General features: G+C 50.6%; 1 pseudogene; it reads left to right on the top strand.

The window, feature by feature from the left end:
• The window catches only part of LOC121288400, a 64,456-nt pseudogene that overhangs the window by 20,133 nt on the left and 26,801 nt on the right, over positions 1 to 17,522 (top strand).

Here is a 17,522-nt window from a genome sequence, read left to right as displayed (position 1 = left end):
AACCGCAACAGCAGCAGCAGCAAAAGCAGCAGCAACAGCAGCAGCAAAAGCTGCAACATGAACAGCAGCAACAGCAGCACAGGATCAGCCACAGCAACAGCAACAGCAGCAGCAACAGCAGCAGAAAAAACAACACTTGCAAAATCCTCAGCAACAGCAGCAAGAACAGCAACTGCAACAGCAACAGCAGCAGCAGCAACAGCAGCAGCCAGAGCAACAGCAGGAACAACAGCAGCAGAAACACAAGCAAACATGCCGCAGCAGCAACATCAGCAGGATCAGCAACAGCAGCAGCAACAGCAGCAGCAAAAGCAACAGTAGCAAAATCATCAGCAACAGCAGCAGGAAGAGCAGCAACAACAGCAGCAGCAGCAACAGCAAAAGCAACAGCAGCAGCAGAAACACCAGCAATCCTGCCGCAGCAGCAACATCAACAACAGCAGCAACAGCAACAGCAGCAGCAGAAACAACAGCAATCCTGCCGCAGCAGCAACATCAACAACAGCAGCAACAGCAACGGTGGCAACAGCAGCAGCAATAACAGCTCCAGCAACAGCAACAGCAGCAATATGAACAGCAGCAGCAGGAACTGCAACAGCAGCAGCAGCAACAGGTACAGTAGCAACAGCAGGAGCAGTGGCAGCAACAGCAGCAACATAAGCAACAGCAGCAACAGAAACAGCAGTAACAGCAACAGAAGCAACAGCAGCTGCAACAATAGCAGCAGCAACAGCAGCAACAGGATCAGCGACAGCAACAGGAACAGCAGCAGCAGCAAAAGCAGCAGCAACAGCAGGAGCAACATCAACAGCAGCAACAGCAGCATCAACAGGAGTGACATGAGCAGCAGCAGCGGGAACAGGAACAGCAGCAGCAGCGACATCAGCAGCAGCAACAGCAACAGCACAGGTGGAGCAGTGGCAGCAAGAACTTCAGTAATAGGATCATCAGCAGCAACATCAGACGCAACAGCAGCAGAAACAGCAACTGCAGCTGCAGTTGCAACAGCAACAGCAGCAGCCACAGCAGCAGCAGCAGCAAAAACAACGGCAGCAGCAGCAACAGCAACACCAGCAGCAACTGCAGCTGCTTCAGCAGCAACAACAGCAGCAAGAGCAGCAAATGCAACAGCAACACCAGCAACATCAGCAGCAACAACAGCAACAGCATCAGCAAAAACAGCAGCAGCAACAGCAATAACAGCAGCAGTAGCAAAAGCAGCAGCTCCTTCAGCAACAACAGCCAAAGGATCAGCAACAGCAGTAGCATCAGCAACAGCAGCCAAAGGAACAGCAATGGCCATAGCATCAGCAACAGCAGCAACAGCATTAGCAGCAACAGCAGGAGCAGCGTAAGCAAGAACATCAGTAACAGGAATATCAGCAACAGCAGCAGCAGCAACAGCTTAACCAGCAACAGGAAGAGTAGCGGCAGCAGCAACATCAGTAATAGGATCATCATCAGCAGCAGCAGCAACAACAACTGCAGCAGCTGCAGCAACAGCACACCAGCAGCAACTGCAGCTGCTTCAGCAGGAACAACAACAGCAAGAGCAGCAAATGCAACAGCAATACCAGCAACATAAGCAGCAGCAACAGCAGCAGCCATAGCAACAACAGCAACAGCAGCAACAGCAGCAAAAGGAAAAGCAACCGCAGCTGCAGCTGCAGCAACAGCAGCAGCAACAGCATTACCAGCAACAGCAGGAGCAGCAGCAGCTACAAAAGTAGTAACAGGAATATCAGCAACAGCAGCAATAGCAGCTACATCAACTGCATCAGCATCAACATCAGCAGCAACCTTACCAACAGCAACAGCAGCGGCAACAGCAGCAGAAAAAACAACAGTTGCAAAATCCTCAGCAACAGCAGCAAGAACAGCAACTGCAACAGCAACAGCAGCAGCAGCAACAGCAGCAGCCAGAGCAACAGCAGGAACAACAGCAGCAAAAACACAAGCAAACATGCCGCAGCAGCAACATCAGCAGGATCAGCAACAGCAGCAGCAACAGCAGCAGCAAAAGCAACAGTAGCAAAATCATCAGCAACAGCAGCAGGAAGAGCAGCAACAACAGCAGCAGCAGCAACAGCAAAAGCAACAGCAGCAGCAGAAACACCAGCAATCCTGACGTAGCAGCAACAAAAAACAACAGCAGCAACAGCAACAGTGGCAACAGCAGCAGCAACAGCAGCAGCAATAACAGCTGCTTCAACAGCAACAGCAGCAACATGAACAGCAGCAGCAGGAACTGCAACAGCAGCAGCAGCAACAGGTAAAGTATCAACAGCAGGAGCAGTGGCAGCAACAGCAGCAACATCAGCAACAGCAGCAACAGAAATAGCAGTAGCAGCAACAGTAGCAACAGCAGCTGCAACAACAGCAGCAGCAACAGCAGCAACAGGATCAGCGACAGCAACAGGAACAGCAGCAGCAGCAAAAGCAGCAGCAACAGCAGGAGTAACATCAACAGTAGCAACTGCAGCAGCAACAGCAGCAGCAGCAACATCAGCAGCAGCAACAGCAACAGCTTCAGCAAAAACAGCAGCAGCAACAACAATAACAGCAGCAGTAGCAAAAGCAGCAGCTGCTTCAGCAACAACAGCCAAAGGATCAGCAACAGCAGTAGCATCAGCAACAGCAGCCAAAGGAACAGCAACGGCCGTAGCATCAGCAACAGCAGCAACAGCATTAGCAGCAACAGCAGGAGCAGCGTAAGCAAGAACAGCAGTAACAGGAATATCAACAACAGCAGCAGCAGCAACAGCTTAACCTTCAACAGGAGGAGTAGCGGCAGCAGCAACATCAGTAATAGGATCATCATCATCAGCAGCAGCAACAACAACTGCAGCAGCTGCAGCAACAGCACACCAGCAGCAACTGCAGCTGCTTCAGCAGGAACAACAGCAGCAAGAGCAGCAAATGCAACAGCAACACCAGCAACATAAGCAGCAGCAACAGCGGCAGCCATAGCAACAACAGCAACAGCAGCAACAGCAGCAAAGGGAACAGCAACCTCAGCTGCAGCTGCAGCAACAGCAGCAGCAACAGCATCAGCAGCAACAGCAACAGCATTCCCAGCAACAGCAGGAGCAGCAGCAGCTACAAAGGTAATAACAGGAATATCAGCAACAGCAGCAATAGCAGCTACATCAACTGCATCAGCAGCAAAAACATCAGCAGCAACAGCAGCAGCAACCTTACCAACAGCAACAGCAGCAGCAGCAGTAAAAGCAAAAGCAACACCAGCAACATCAGCAGCAGCAACAACAACAGCAGCAGGAAAAAGAGCAAAAGCAACAACAGCAGCAACAGCAGGAGCTGCAGCAGAAACAACAGCAAGAGAAGCATAATAAGCAGCAACAGCAACAGCAGCAGCAACAGCAACAGAAACAGCAGCAGCAGCAGGAACAGCAGCAGCAACAGCAGCAGCAAAAGCTGCAACAGGAACAGCAACAAGAGCAGCAACAGCAGCAACAGGATCAGCAACAGCAGCAGCAAATGCAGCAGCAACAGCAGCAGCAAAAGCAACATTTGCAAAATTCTCAGCAACAGCAGCAGCAACAACTGCAGCAGCAACAGCAGCAGCAATGGCAGCAACAACAGCAGCAGAAACATGAGCAAACATGCCACAGCAGCAAATTCAACAGGATCAGCATCAGCAACAGCAGCAACAGCATTAGCAGCAATAGCAGGAGCAGCTTCAGCAAGAACAGCAGTAACAGGAATATCAGCAACAGCAGTAGCAGGAACAGCTTAACCAGCAACAGGAAGAGTAGCGGCAACAGCAACATCAGTAATCGGATCATCATCATCAGCAGCAGCAACAACAACTGCAGCAGCTGCAGCAACAGCGCACCAGCAACATCAGCAGCAGCAACAGCGGCAGCCATAGCAACAACAGCAACAGCAGCAACAGCAGCAAAAGGAACAGCAACCGCAGCCGCAGCAGCAGCAACAGCAGCAGCAACAGCATCAGCAGCAACAGCAACAGCATTACCAGCAACAGCAGGGGCAGCAGCAGCTACAAAAGCAATAACAGGAATATCAGCAACAGCAGCAATAGCAGCTACATCAACTGCATCAGCAGCAAAAACATCAGCAGCAACAGCAGCAGCAACCGTACCAACTGCAACAGCAGCAGCAGCAGTAAAAGCAAAAGCAACACCAGCAACATCAGCAGCAGCAACAACAACAGCAACAGGAAAAAGAGCAAAAGCAACAAGAGCAGCAACAGTAGGAGCTGCAGCAGCAACAACAGCAAGAGAAACATAATAAGCAGCAACAGCAGCAGCAACAGAAACAGGATCAGCTGCAACAGGAACAGCAACAACAGCAGTAACAGCAGCCACACGCAACAGCCGCAACAGCAGCAGAAACAACATCTGCAGCTGCAGCTGCAACAGCAACAGCAGCAGTCGCAACAGCAGCAGCAGCAAAAACAACTGCAGCAGCAACAACAGCAGCAAGATCATCAAACGCAACAGCAACACCAGCAACATTAGCAGCAACAACAGCAACAGCATCAGCAAAAACAGCAGCAGCAGCAAAAATAACGGCAGCAACAGCAACAGCAACACCAGCAGCAACTGCAGCACCTTCAGCATTAACAACAGCAGCATGAGCAGCAAAATCAACAGCAACACTAGCAAAATCAGCAGCAGCAACCGCAACAGCATCAGCAAGAACAGCAGTCACAGGAATATCAGCTACAGCAGCAGTGGCAGCAGCTTTACCAGCAGCAGGTGGAGCAGCGGCAGCAACAGCGTCAGTAATAGGATCATCAGCAACAGCAACAGCCCAACACCAGGAGAAACAACAGCAACAACAACTGCAGCAGCTGCAGCAACAGCAAAACCAGCACCAACTGCAGCTGCTTCAGCAGCAACAACAGCAGCAAGAGGAGCAAATGCAGCTGCAACACCAGCAACATCAGCAGCAACAACAGCGGCAGCCATAGCAACAACAGCAACAGCAGCAACAGCAGCAACAAAAGCAGCAACAGCAGCAACAGGATCAGCAACTGCAACAGCAAGAGCAGCAGCAACAGCAGCAGCAAAAGCAACAGTTGCAAAATCCTTAGCAACAGCAGCAGGAACAGCAGAACAATAGCAGCAGCAGCAACTGCAACAGCAACATCAGCAGCAGCAACAGCAACAGCAAAAACAGCAGCCACAACTGCAGCAGCAGGTAAAACAACTGTAGCAGCAGCAGCAATAGCAACACGAGGAGCAACTGCAACACCTTCAGCAGTAACAACAGCAGCAGGAGCAGCAAAATCAACAGCAACACCAGCAGAATTAGCAGCAGCAACAGCAACAGCAACAGTAAAAGCAACAGTAGCAACAGCAGGAGCTGCAGCAGCAACAACAGCCAAAGGAACAGCAACAGCAGTAGCATCAGCAACAGCAGCCAAAGGTACAGCAACAGCAGTAGCATCAGCAACAGCAGCAGCAGCAACCGCTTTACCAGCAACAGCAGGAGAAGCGTCAGCAAGAACAGCAGTAACAGGAATATCAGCAGCAGCAGAGGCAGCAACAGCATCAATAATAGGATCATTAGCAACAGCAGCAGCCCAACACCAGCAGAAACAGCAGCAACAACAACTGCAGCAGCAGCACAACAGCAACACCAGGAGCAACTGCAGCTGCTTAAGCAGCAACAACAGCAGCAAGAGCAGCAAATGCAACAGCAACACCAGCAGCACCAGCTGCAGCAACATAAGCAGCCATAGCAACAACAGCAGCAGCAGAAGCAACATCAGCAACAGGAACAGCAAAAACAGCAATAGCAACAGCAGCAAATGCAACAGCAGCAAAAGGAACAGCAACTGCAGCCGCAGCAGAAACAGCAACAGCAAGAGCATAACCAGCAACATCAGGAGCAGCGGCAGCAACAACAGCAGTAACAGGAATATTAGCAATATCAGCTACAACTGCAGCAGCAGCAAAAACAGCAACAACAGCAGCAGCAACATGAGCAACAGCAGCAAAAACAGCAGCAGCAGCAACAGCAGCAGTGATAGCCGCTACAGAAGCAGGTACAGCAACAGCAAAAACAGCTTTCGCTACACCACCAGCAACAGTAACAGCAAGAGTAGCAACAGCAGCAATAACAGCAAGAGCAGAAAAATCAGCAGCAACAACAACAGCAACAGCTGCAAGAACAGCACCAACAGCAGCAGCAGCAGCAGCAACAGGAACAGCAAGAACAGCAACAGCAATAGCAACAGCAGCAACAGCAGCAGCAGAAACACCAGCAAACCGACCACAGCACCAACATCAACAGCAGCAGCAATAACAGCTGCAGCAATAGCAACAGCAACAGCAACAACAGCAACATCAACAGGAGCAACATGAACAGCAGCAGCAGGAACTGCAACAGCAGCAGCAGCGACATCAGCAGCAGCAACAGCAACAGTACAGGAGCAGCAGTGGCAGCAAGAACTTCAGTAATAGGATCATCAGCATAAGCAACAGCCGCAACAGCAGCAGAAACAACAACTGCAGCTGCAGCTGCAATAGCAACAGCAGCAGCAGCAAAAACAACGGCAGCAGCAGCAGCAAAAGCAAGACCAGCAGCAACTGCAGCTGCTTCAGCAGCAACAACAGTAGCAAGAGCAGCAAATGCAACAGCAACACCAGCAACATCAGCAGCAACAACAGCAACAGCATCAGCACAAACAGCAGCAGCAACAACAATAACAGCAGCAGTAGCAAAAGCAGCAGCTGCTTCAGCAACAACAGCCAAAGGATCAGCAACAGCAGTAGCATCAGCAACAGCAGCCAAAGGAACAGCAACAGCTGTAGCATCAGCAACAGCAGCAACAGCATTAGCAGCAACCGCAGGAGCAGCGTAAGCAAGAACAGCAGTAACAGGAATATCAGCAACAGCAGCAGCAGCAACAGCTTAACCAGCAAAAGGAGGAGTAGCGGCAGCAGCAACATCAGTAATAGGATCATCATCAGCAGCAGCAACAACAACTGCAGCAGCTGCAGCAACAGCAAAACCAGCACCAACTGCAGCTGCTTCAGCAGCAACAACAGCAGCAAGAGGAGCAAATGCAGCAGCAACACCAGTAACATCAGCAGCAGCAACAGTGGCAGCCATAGCAACAACAGCAACAGCAGCAACAGCAGCAACAAAAGCAGCAACAGCAGCAACAGGATCAGCAACTGCAACAGCAACAAAAGCAGCAACAGCAGCAGCAAAAGCAACAGTTGCAAAATCCTCAGCAACAGCAGCAGGAACAGCAGCAACAATAGCAGCAGCAGCAACTGCAACAGCAAAAGCAGAAGCCACAACTGAAGCAGCAGGTAAAACAACTGTAGCAGCAGCAGCAACAGCAAAACGAGCAGCAACTGCAGCACCTTCAGCAGTAACAACAGCAGCAGGAGCAGCAAAATCAACAGCAACACCAGCAGAATCAGCAGCAGCAACAGCAACAGCATTAGCAAGAACAGCAGCAGCAACAACAGCAGCAACAGTAAAAGCAACAGTAGCAACAGCAGGAGCTGCAGCAGCAACAACAGCCAAAGGAACAGCAACAGCAGTAGCATCAGCAACAGCAGCCAAAGGTACAGCAACAGCAGTAGCATCAGCAACAGCAGCAGCACAACCGCTTTACCAGCAACAGCAGGAGAAGCGTCAGCAAGAACAGCAGTAACAGGAATATCAGCAGCAGCAGAGGCAGCAACAGCATCAATAATAGGATCATTAGCAAAAGCAGCAGCCCAACACCAGCAGAAACAGCAGCAACAACAACTGCAGCAGCAGCACAACTGCAACACCAGGAGCAACTGCAGCTGCTTAAGTAGCAACAACAGCAGCAAGAGCAGCAAATGCAACAGCAACACCAGCAGCACCAGCTGCAGCAACAGAAGCAGCCATAGCAACAACAGCAGCAGCAGAAGCAACATCAGCAACAGGAACAGCAAAAACAGCAAAGCAACAGCAGCAAATGCAACAGCAGCAAAAGGAACAGCAACTGCAGCCGCAGCAGCAACAGCAACAGCAAGAGCATAACCAGCAACATCAGGAGCAGCGGCAGCAACAACAGCAGTAACAGGAATATTAGCAATATCAGCTAAAACTACAGCAGCAGCAAAAACAGCAACAACAGCAGCAGCAACATGAGCAACAGCAGCAAAAACAGCAGCAGCAGCAACAGCAGCAGTGATAGCCGCTACAGAAGCAGGTACAGCAACAGCAAAAACAGCTTTAGCTACACCACCAGCAACACTAACAGCAACAGTAAACAACAGCAGCATTAACAGCAAGAGCAGAAAAATCAGCAGCAACAACAACAGCAACAGCTGCAAGAACAGCACCAACAGCAGCAGGAGCAACAGGAACAGCAAGAAATCAACAGCAATAGCAACAGCAACAACAGCAGCAGCAGAAACACCAGCAAACTGATGCGGCACCAACATCAACAGCAGCAGCAATAACAGCTGCAGCAGCAGCAGCAAAAGCAAGACCAGCAGCAGCAGCAAAAGCAAGACCAGCAGCAACTGCAGCTGCTTCAGCAGCAACAACAGCAGCAAGAGCAGCAAATGCAACAGCAACACCAGCAACATCAGCAGCAACAACAGCAACAGCATCAGCAAAAACAGCAGCAGCAACAACAATAACAGCAGCAGTAGCAAAAGCAGCAGCTGCTTCAGCAACAACAGCCAAAGGATCAGCAACAGCAGTAGCATCAGCAACAGCAGCCAAAGGAACAGCAACGGCCGTAGCATCAGCAACAGCAGCAACAGCATTAGCAGCAACAGCAGGAGCAGCGTAAGCAAGAACAGCAGTAACAGGAATATCAACAACAGCAGCAGCAGCAACAGCTTAACCTTCAACAGGAGGAGTAGCGGCAGCAGCAACATCAGTAATAGGATCATCATCATCAGCAGCAGCAACAACAACTGCAGCAGCTGCAGCAACAGCACACCAGCAGCAACTGCAGCTGCTTCAGCAGGAACAACAGCAGCAAGAGCAGCAAATGCAACAGCAACACCAGCAACATAAGCAGCAGCAACAGCGGCAGCCATAGCAACAACAGCAACAGCAGCAACAGCAGCAAAGGGAACAGCAACCTCAGCTGCAGCTGCAGCAACAGCGGCAGCAACAGCATCAGCAGCAACAGCAACAGCATTCCCAGCAACAGCAGGAGCAGCAGCAGCTACAAAAGTAATAACAGGAATATCAGCAACAGCAGCAATAGCAGCTACATCAACTGCATCAGCAGCAAAAACATCAGCAGCAACAGCAGCAGCAACCTTACCAACAGCAACAGCAGCAGCAGCAGTAAAAGCAAAAGCAACACCAGCAACATCAGCAGCAGCAACAACAACAGCAGCAGGAAAAAGAGCAAAAGCAACAACAGCAGCAACAGCAGGAGCTGCAGCAGAAACAACAGCAAGAGAAGCATAATAAGCAGCAACAGCAACAGCAGCAGCAACAGCAACAGAAACAGCGGCAGCAGCAGGAACAGCAGCAGCAACAGCAGCAGCAAAAGCTGCAACAGGAACAGCAACAAGAGCAGCAACAGCAGCAACAGGATCAGCAACAGCAGCAGCAAATGCAGCAGCAACAGCAGCAGCAAAAGCAACATTTGCAAAATCCTCAGCAACAGCAGCAGCAACAACTGCAACAGCAACAGCAGCAGCAATGGCAGCAACAACAGCAGCAGAAACATGAGCAAACATGCCGCAGCAGCAAATTCAACAGGATCAGCATCAGCAACAGCAGCAACAGCATTAGCAGCAATAGCAGGAGCAGCTTCAGCAAGAACAGCAGTAACAGGAATATCAGCAACAGCAGTAGCAGGAACAGCTTAACCAGCAACAGGAAGAGTAGCGGCAACAGCAACATCAGTAATCGGATCATCATCATCAGCAGCAGCAACAACAACTGCAGCAGCTGCAGCAACAGCGCACCAGCAACATCAGCAGCAGCAACAGCGGCAGCCATAGCAACAACAGCAACAGCAGCAACAGCAGCAAAAGGAACAGCAACCGCAGCCGCAGCAGCAGCAACAGCAGCAGCAACAGCATCAGCAGCAACAGCAACAGCATTACCAGCAACAGTAGGAGCAGTAGCAGCTACAAAAGCAATAACAGGAATATCAGCAACAGCAGCAATAGCAGCTACATCAACTGCATCAGCAGCAAAAACATCAGCAGCAACAGCAGCAGCAACCATACCAACAGCAACAGCAGCAGCAGCAGTAAAAGCAAAAGCAACACCAGCAACATCAGCAGCAGCAACAACAACAGCAACAGGAAAAAGAGCAAAAGCAACAAGAGCAGCAACAGTAGGAGCTGCAGCAGCAACAACAGCAAGAGAAACATAATAAGCAGCAACAGCAGCAGCAACAGAAACAGGATCAGCTGCAACAGGAACAGCAACAACAGCAGTAACAGCAGCCACACGCAACAGCCGCAACAGCAGCAGAAACAACATCTGCAGCTGCAGCTGCAACAGCAACAGCAGCAGTCGCAAAAGCAGCAGCAGCAAAAACAACTGCAGCAGCAACAACAGCAGCAAGATCATCAAACGCAACAGCAACACCAGCAACATTAGCAGCAACAACAGCAACAGCATCAGCAAAAACAGCAGCAGCAGCAGCAGCAAAAATAACGGCAGCAACAGCAACAGCAACACCAGCAGCAACTGCAGCACCTTCAGCATTAACAACAGCAGCATGAGCAGCAAAATCAACAGCAACACTAGCAAAATCAGCAGCAGCAACCGCAACAGCATCAGCAAGAACAGCAGTCACAGGAATATCAGCTACAGCAGCAGTGGCAGCAGCTTTACCAGCAGCAGGTGGAGCAGCGGCAGCAACAGCGTCAGTAATAGGATCATCAGCAACAGCAACAGCCCAATACCAGGAGAAACAACAGCAACAACAACTACAGCAGCTGCAGCAACAGCAAAACCAGCACCAACTGCAGCTGCTTCAGCAGCAACAACAGCAGCAAGAGGAGCAAATGCAGCTGCAACACCAGCAACATCAGCAGCAACAACAGCGGCAGCCATAGCAACAACAGCAACAGCAGCAACAGCAGCAACAAAAGCAGCAACAGCAGCAACAGGATCAGCAACTGCAACAGCAAGAGCAGCAGCAACAGCAGCAGCAAAAGCAACAGTTGCAAAATCCTTAGCAACAGCAGCAGGAACAGCAGAACAATAGCAGCAGCAGCAGCAGCAACAGCAACATCAGCAGCAGCAACAGCAACAGCAGCAGGAACAGCAGCAGCCACAACTGCAGCAGCAGGTAAAACAACTGTAGCAGCAGCAGCAATAGCAACACGAGGAGCAACTGCAACACCTTCAGCAGTAACAACAGCAGCAGGAGCAGCAAAATCAACAGCAACACCAGCAGAATTAGCAGCAGCAACAGCAACAGCAACAGTAAAAGCAACAGTAGCAACAGCAGGAGCTGCAGCAGCAACAACAGCCAAAGGAACAGCAACAGCAGTAGCATCAGCAACAGCAGCCAAAGGTACAGCAACAGCAGTAGCATCAGCAACAGCAGCAGCAGCAACCGCTTTACCAGCAACAGCAGGAGAAGTGTCAGCAAGAACAGCAGTAACAGGAATATCAGCAGCAGCAGAGGCAGCAACAGCATCAATAATAGGATCATTAGCAACAGCAGCAGCCCAACACCAGCAGAAACAGCAGCAACAACAACTGCAGCAGCAGCACAACAGCAACACCAGGAGCAACTGCAGCTGCTTAAGCAGCAACAACAGCAGCAAGAGCAGCAAATGCAACAGCAACACCAGCAGCACCAGCTGCAGCAACATAAGCAGCCATAGCAACAACAGCAGCAGCAGAAGCAACATCAGCAACAGGAACAGCAAAAACAGCAATAGCAACAGCAGCAAATGCAACAGCAGCAAAAGGAACAGCAACTGCAGCCGCAGCAGAAACAGCAACAGCAAGAGCATAACCAGCAACATCAGGAGCAGCGGCAGCAACAACAGCAGTAACAGGAATATTAGCAATATCAGCTACAACTGCAGCAGCAGCAAAAACAGCAACAACAGCAGCAGCAACATGAGCAACAGCAGCAAAAACAGCAGCAGCAGCAACAGCAGCAGTGATAGCCGCTACAGAAGCAGGTACAGCAACAGCAAAAACAGCTTTCGCTACACCACCAGCAACAGTAACAGCAAGAGTAGCAACAGCAGCAATAACAGCAAGAGCAGAAAAATCAGCAGCAACAACAACAGCAACAGCTGCAAGAACAGCACCAACAGCAGCAGCAGCAGCAGCAACAGGAGCAGCAAGAACAGCAACAGCAATAGCAACAGCAGCAACAGCAGCAGCAGAAACACCAGCAAACCGACCACAGCACCAACATCAACAGCAGCAGCAATAACAGCTGCAGCAATAGCAACAGCAACAGCAACAACAGCAACATCAACAGGAGCAACATGAACAGCAGCAGCAGGAACTGCAACAGCAGCAGCAGCGACATCAGCAGCAGCAACAGCAACAGTACAGGAGCAGCAGTGGCAGCAAGAACTTCAGTAATAGGATCATCAGCATAAGCAACAGCCGCAACAGCAGCAGAAACAACAACTGCAGCTGCAGCTGCAATAGCAACAGCAGCAGCAGCAAAAACAACGGCAGCAGCAGCAGCAAAAGCAAGACCAGCAGCAACTGCAGCTGCTTCAGCAGCAACAACAGTAGCAAGAGCAGCAAATGCAACAGCAACACCAGCAACATCAGCAGCAACAACAGCAACAGCATCAGCACAAACAGCAGCAGCAACAACAATAACAGCAGCAGTAGCAAAAGCAGCAGCTGCTTCAGCAACAACAGCCAAAGGATCAGCAACAGCAGTAGCATCAGCAACAGCAGCCAAAGGAACAGCAACAGCCGTAGCATCAGCAACAGCAGCAACAGCATTAGCAGCAACCGCAGGAGCAGCGTAAGCAAGAACAGCAGTAACAGGAATATCAGCAACAGCAGCAGCAGCAACAGCTTAACCAGCAACAGGAGGAGTAGCGGCAGCAGCAACATCAGTAATAGGATCATCATCAGCAGCAGCAACAACAACTGCAGCAGCTGCAGCAACAGCAAAACCAGCACCAACTGCAGCTGCTTCAGCAGCAACAACAGCAGCAAGAGGAGCAAATGCAGCAGCAACACCAGTAACATCAGCAGCAGCAACAGTGGCAGCCATAGCAACAACAGCAACAGCAGCAACAGCAGCAACAAAAGCAGCAACAGCAGCAACAGGATCAGCAACTGCAACAGCAACAAAAGCAGCAACAGCAGCAGCAAAAGCAACAGTTGCAAAATCCTCAGCAACAGCAGCAGGAACAGCAGCAACAATAGCAGCAGCAGCAACTGCAACAGCAAAAGCAGAAGCCACAACTGAAGCAGCAGGTAAAACAACTGTAGCAGCAGCAGCAACAGCAAAACGAGCAGCAACTGCAGCACCTTCAGCAGTAACAACAGCAGCAGGAGCAGCAAAATCAACAACAACACCAGCAGAATCAGCAGCAGCAACAGCAACAGCATCAGCAAGAACAGCAGCAGCAACAACAGCAGCAACAGTAAAAGCAACAGTAGCAACAGCAGGAGCTGCAGCAGCAACAACAGCCAAAGGAACAGCAACAGCAGTAGCATCAGCAACAGCAGCCAAAGGTACAGCAACAGCAGTAGCATCAGCAACAGCAGCAGCAGCAACCGCTTTACCAGCAACAGCAGGAGAAGCGTCAGCAAGAACAGCAGTAACAGGAATATCAGCAGCAGCAGAGGCAGCAACAGCATCAATAATAGGATCATTAGCAAAAGCAGCAGCCCAACACCAGCAGAAACAGCAGCAACAACAACTGCAGCAGCAGCACAACAGCAACACCAGGAGCAACTGCAGCTGCTTAAGTAGCAACAACAGCAGCAAGAGCAGCAAATGCAACAGCAACACCAGCAGCACCGGCTGCAGCAACAGAATCAGCCATAGCAACAACAGCAGCAGCAGAAGCAACATCAGCAACAGGAACAGCAAAAACAGCAAAGCAACAGCAGCAAATGCAACAGCAGCAAAAGGAACAGCAACTGCAGCCGCAGCAGCAACAGCAACAGCAAGAGCATAACCAGCAACATCAGGAGCAGCGGCAGCAACAACAGCAGTAACAGGAATATTAGCAATATCAGCTAAAACTACAGCAGCAGCAAAAACAGCAACAACAGCAGCAGCAACATGAGCAACAGCAGCAAAAACAGCAGCAGCAGCAACAGCAGCAGTGATAGCCGCTACAGAAGCAGGTACAGCAACAGCAAAAACAGCTTTAGCTACACCACCAGCAACACTAACAGCAACAGTAAACAACAGCAGCATTAACAGCAAGAGCAGAAAAATCAGCAGCAACAACAACAGCAACAGCTGCAAGAACAGCACCAACAGCAGCAGCAGCAACAGCAACAGCAAGAAAGCAACAGCAATAGCAAAAGCAGCAAGAGCAGCAGCAGAAACACCAGCAAACTGACGCGGCACCAACATCAACAGCAGCAGCAATAACAGCTGCAGCAGCAGCAGCAAAAGCAAGACCAGCAACAGCAGCAAAAACAGCAGCAGCAGCAACAGCAGCAGTGATAGCCGCTACAGAAGCAGGTACAGCAACAGCAAAAACAGCTTTCGCTACACCACCAGCAACAGTAACAGCAAGAGTAGCAACAGCAGCAATAACAGCAAGAGCAGAAAAATCAGCAGCAACAACAACAGCAACAGCTGCAAGAACAGCACCAACAGCAGCAGCAGCAGCAGCAACAGGAACAGCAAGAACAGCAACAGCAATAGCAACAGCAGCAACAGCAGCAGCAGAAACACCAGCAAACCGACCACAGCACCAACACCAACAGCAGCAGCAATAACAGCTGCAGCAATAGCAACAGCAACAGCAACAACAGCAACATCAACAGGAGCAACATGAACAGCAGCAGCAGGAACTGCAACAGCAGCAGTAGCGACATCAGCAGCAGCAACAGCAACAGTACAGGAGCAGCAGTGGCAGCAAGAACTTCAGTAATAGGATCATCAGCATAAGCAACAGCCGCAACAGCAGCAGAAACAACAACTGCAGCTGCAGCTGCAATAGCAACAGCAGCAGCAGCAAAAACAACGGCAGCAGCAGCAGCAAAAGCAAGACCAGCAGCAACTGCAGCTGCTTCAGCAGCAGCAACAGTAGCAAGAGCAGCAAATGCAACAGCAACACCAGCAACATCAGCAGCAACAACAGCAACAGCATCAGCAAAAACAGCAGCAGCAACAACAATAACAGCAGCAGTAGCAAAAGCAGCAGCTGCTTCAGCAACAACAGCCAAAGGATCAGCAACAGCAGCCAAAGGAACAGCAACAGCCGTAGCATCAGCAACAGCAGCAACAGCATTAGCAGCAACCGCAGGAGCAGCGTAAGCAAGAACAGCAGTAACAGGAATATCAGCAACAGCAGCAGCAGCAACAGCTTAACCAGCAACAGGAAGAGTAGCGGCAGCAGCAACATCAGTAATAGGATCATCATCATCAGCAGCAACAACAACTGCAGCAGCTGCAGCAACAGCACACCAGCAGCAACTGCAGCTGCTTCAGCAGGAACAACAGCAGCAAGAGCAGCAATTGCAACAGCAATACCAGCAACATAAGCAGCAGCAACAGCGGCAGGCACAGCAACAACAGCAACAGCAGCAACAGCAGCAAAAGGAACAGCAACCACAGCTGCAGCTGCAGCAACAGCAGCAGCAACAGCATTACCACCAACAGCAGGAGCAGCAGCAGCTACAAAAGTAGTAACAGGAATATCAGCAACAGCAGCAATAGCAGCTACATCAATTGCATCAGCAGCAAAAACATCAGCAGCAACAGCAGCAGCAACCTTACCAACAGCAACAGCAGCAGCAACAGCAGCAGAAAAAACAACACTTGCAAAATCCTCAGCAATAGCAGCAAGAACAGCAACTGCAACAGCAACAGCAGCAGCAGCAACAGCAGCAGCCAGAGCAACAGCAGGAACAACAGCAGCAGAAACACAAGCAAACATGCCGCAGCAGCAACATCAGCAGGATCAGCAACAGCAGCAGCAACAGCAGCAGCAAAAGCAACAGTAGCAAAATCATCAGCAACAGCAGCAGGAAGAGCAGCAACAACAGCAGCAGCAGCAACAGCAAAAGCAACAGCAGCAGCAGAAACACCAGCAATCCTGCCACAGCAGCAACATCAACAACAGCAGCAACAGCAACAGTGGCAACAGCAGCAGCAACAACAGCAGCAATAACAGCTGCTTCAACAGCAACAGCAGCAACATGAACAGCAGCAGCAGGAACTGCAACAGCAGCAGCAGCAACAGGTGGAGTAGCAACAGCAGGAGCAGTGGCAGCAACAGCAGCAACAGCAGCAACAGCACCAACAGAAACAGCAGTAGCTGCAACAGCAGCTGCAACAACAGCAGCAGCAACAGCAGCAACAGGATCAGCGACAGCAACAGGAACAGCAGCAGCAGCAAAAGCAGCAGCAACAGCAGGAGCAACATCAACAGTAGCAACTGCAGCAGCAACAGCAGCAGCAGCAACATCAGCAGCAGCAAAAGCAATAGCAACAGCAGCAGCCACAACTGCAGGAGCAGCAAAAACAACTGCAGCAGCAGCAACAGCAACACCAGCAGCAACTGCAGTACCTTCAGCATTAACAACAGCAGCATGAGCAGCAAAATCAACAGCAACACTAGCAAAATCAGCAGCAGCAGCACCAACAGCATCAGCAAGAACAGCAGTCACAGGAATATCAGCTACAGCAGCAGTGGCAGCAGCTTTACCAGCAGCAGGTGGAGCAGCGGCAGCAACAGCATCAGTAATAGGATCATCAGCAACAGCAACAGCCCAACACCAGGAGAAACAGCAGCAACAACAACTGCAGCAGCTGCAGCAACAGCAAAACCAGCACCAACTGCAGCTGCTTCAGCAGCAACAACAGCAGCAAGAGGAGCAAATGCAGCAGCAACACCAGTAACATCAGCAGCAGCAACAGCGGCAGCCATAGCAACAACAGCAACAGCAGCAACAGCAGCAACAAAAGCAGCAACAGGATCAGCAACTGCAACAGCAACAGCAGCAGCAACAGCAGCAGCAAAAGCAACAGTTGCAAAATCCTCAGCAACAGCAGCAGGAACAGCAGCAACAATAGCAGCAGCAGCAACTGCAACAGCAAAAGCAGCAGCCACAACTGCAGCAGCAGGTACAACAACTGTAGCAGCAGCAGCAACAGCAAAACGAGCAGCAACTGCAACACCTTCAGCAGTAACAACAGCAGCAGGAGCAGCAAAATGCAAAATCAACAGCAACACCAGCAGAATCAGCAGCAGCAACAGCAACAGCATCAGCAAGAACAGCAGCAGCAACAACAGCAGCAACAGTAAAAGCAACAGTAGCAACAGCAGGAGCTGCAGCAGCAACAACAGCCAAAGGAACAGCAACAGCAGTAGCATCAGCAACAGCAGCCAAAGGTACAGCAACAGCAGTAG

This window comes from Carcharodon carcharias, chromosome 15 (assembly GCF_017639515.1).
Source record: "Carcharodon carcharias isolate sCarCar2 chromosome 15, sCarCar2.pri, whole genome shotgun sequence".
NCBI classification, from domain to species: Eukaryota; Metazoa; Chordata; class Chondrichthyes; order Lamniformes; family Lamnidae; genus Carcharodon; species Carcharodon carcharias.
The sequence above is the reverse complement of the archived record's forward strand: the minus strand, read 5'-3'. Positions and strand labels throughout refer to the sequence as shown.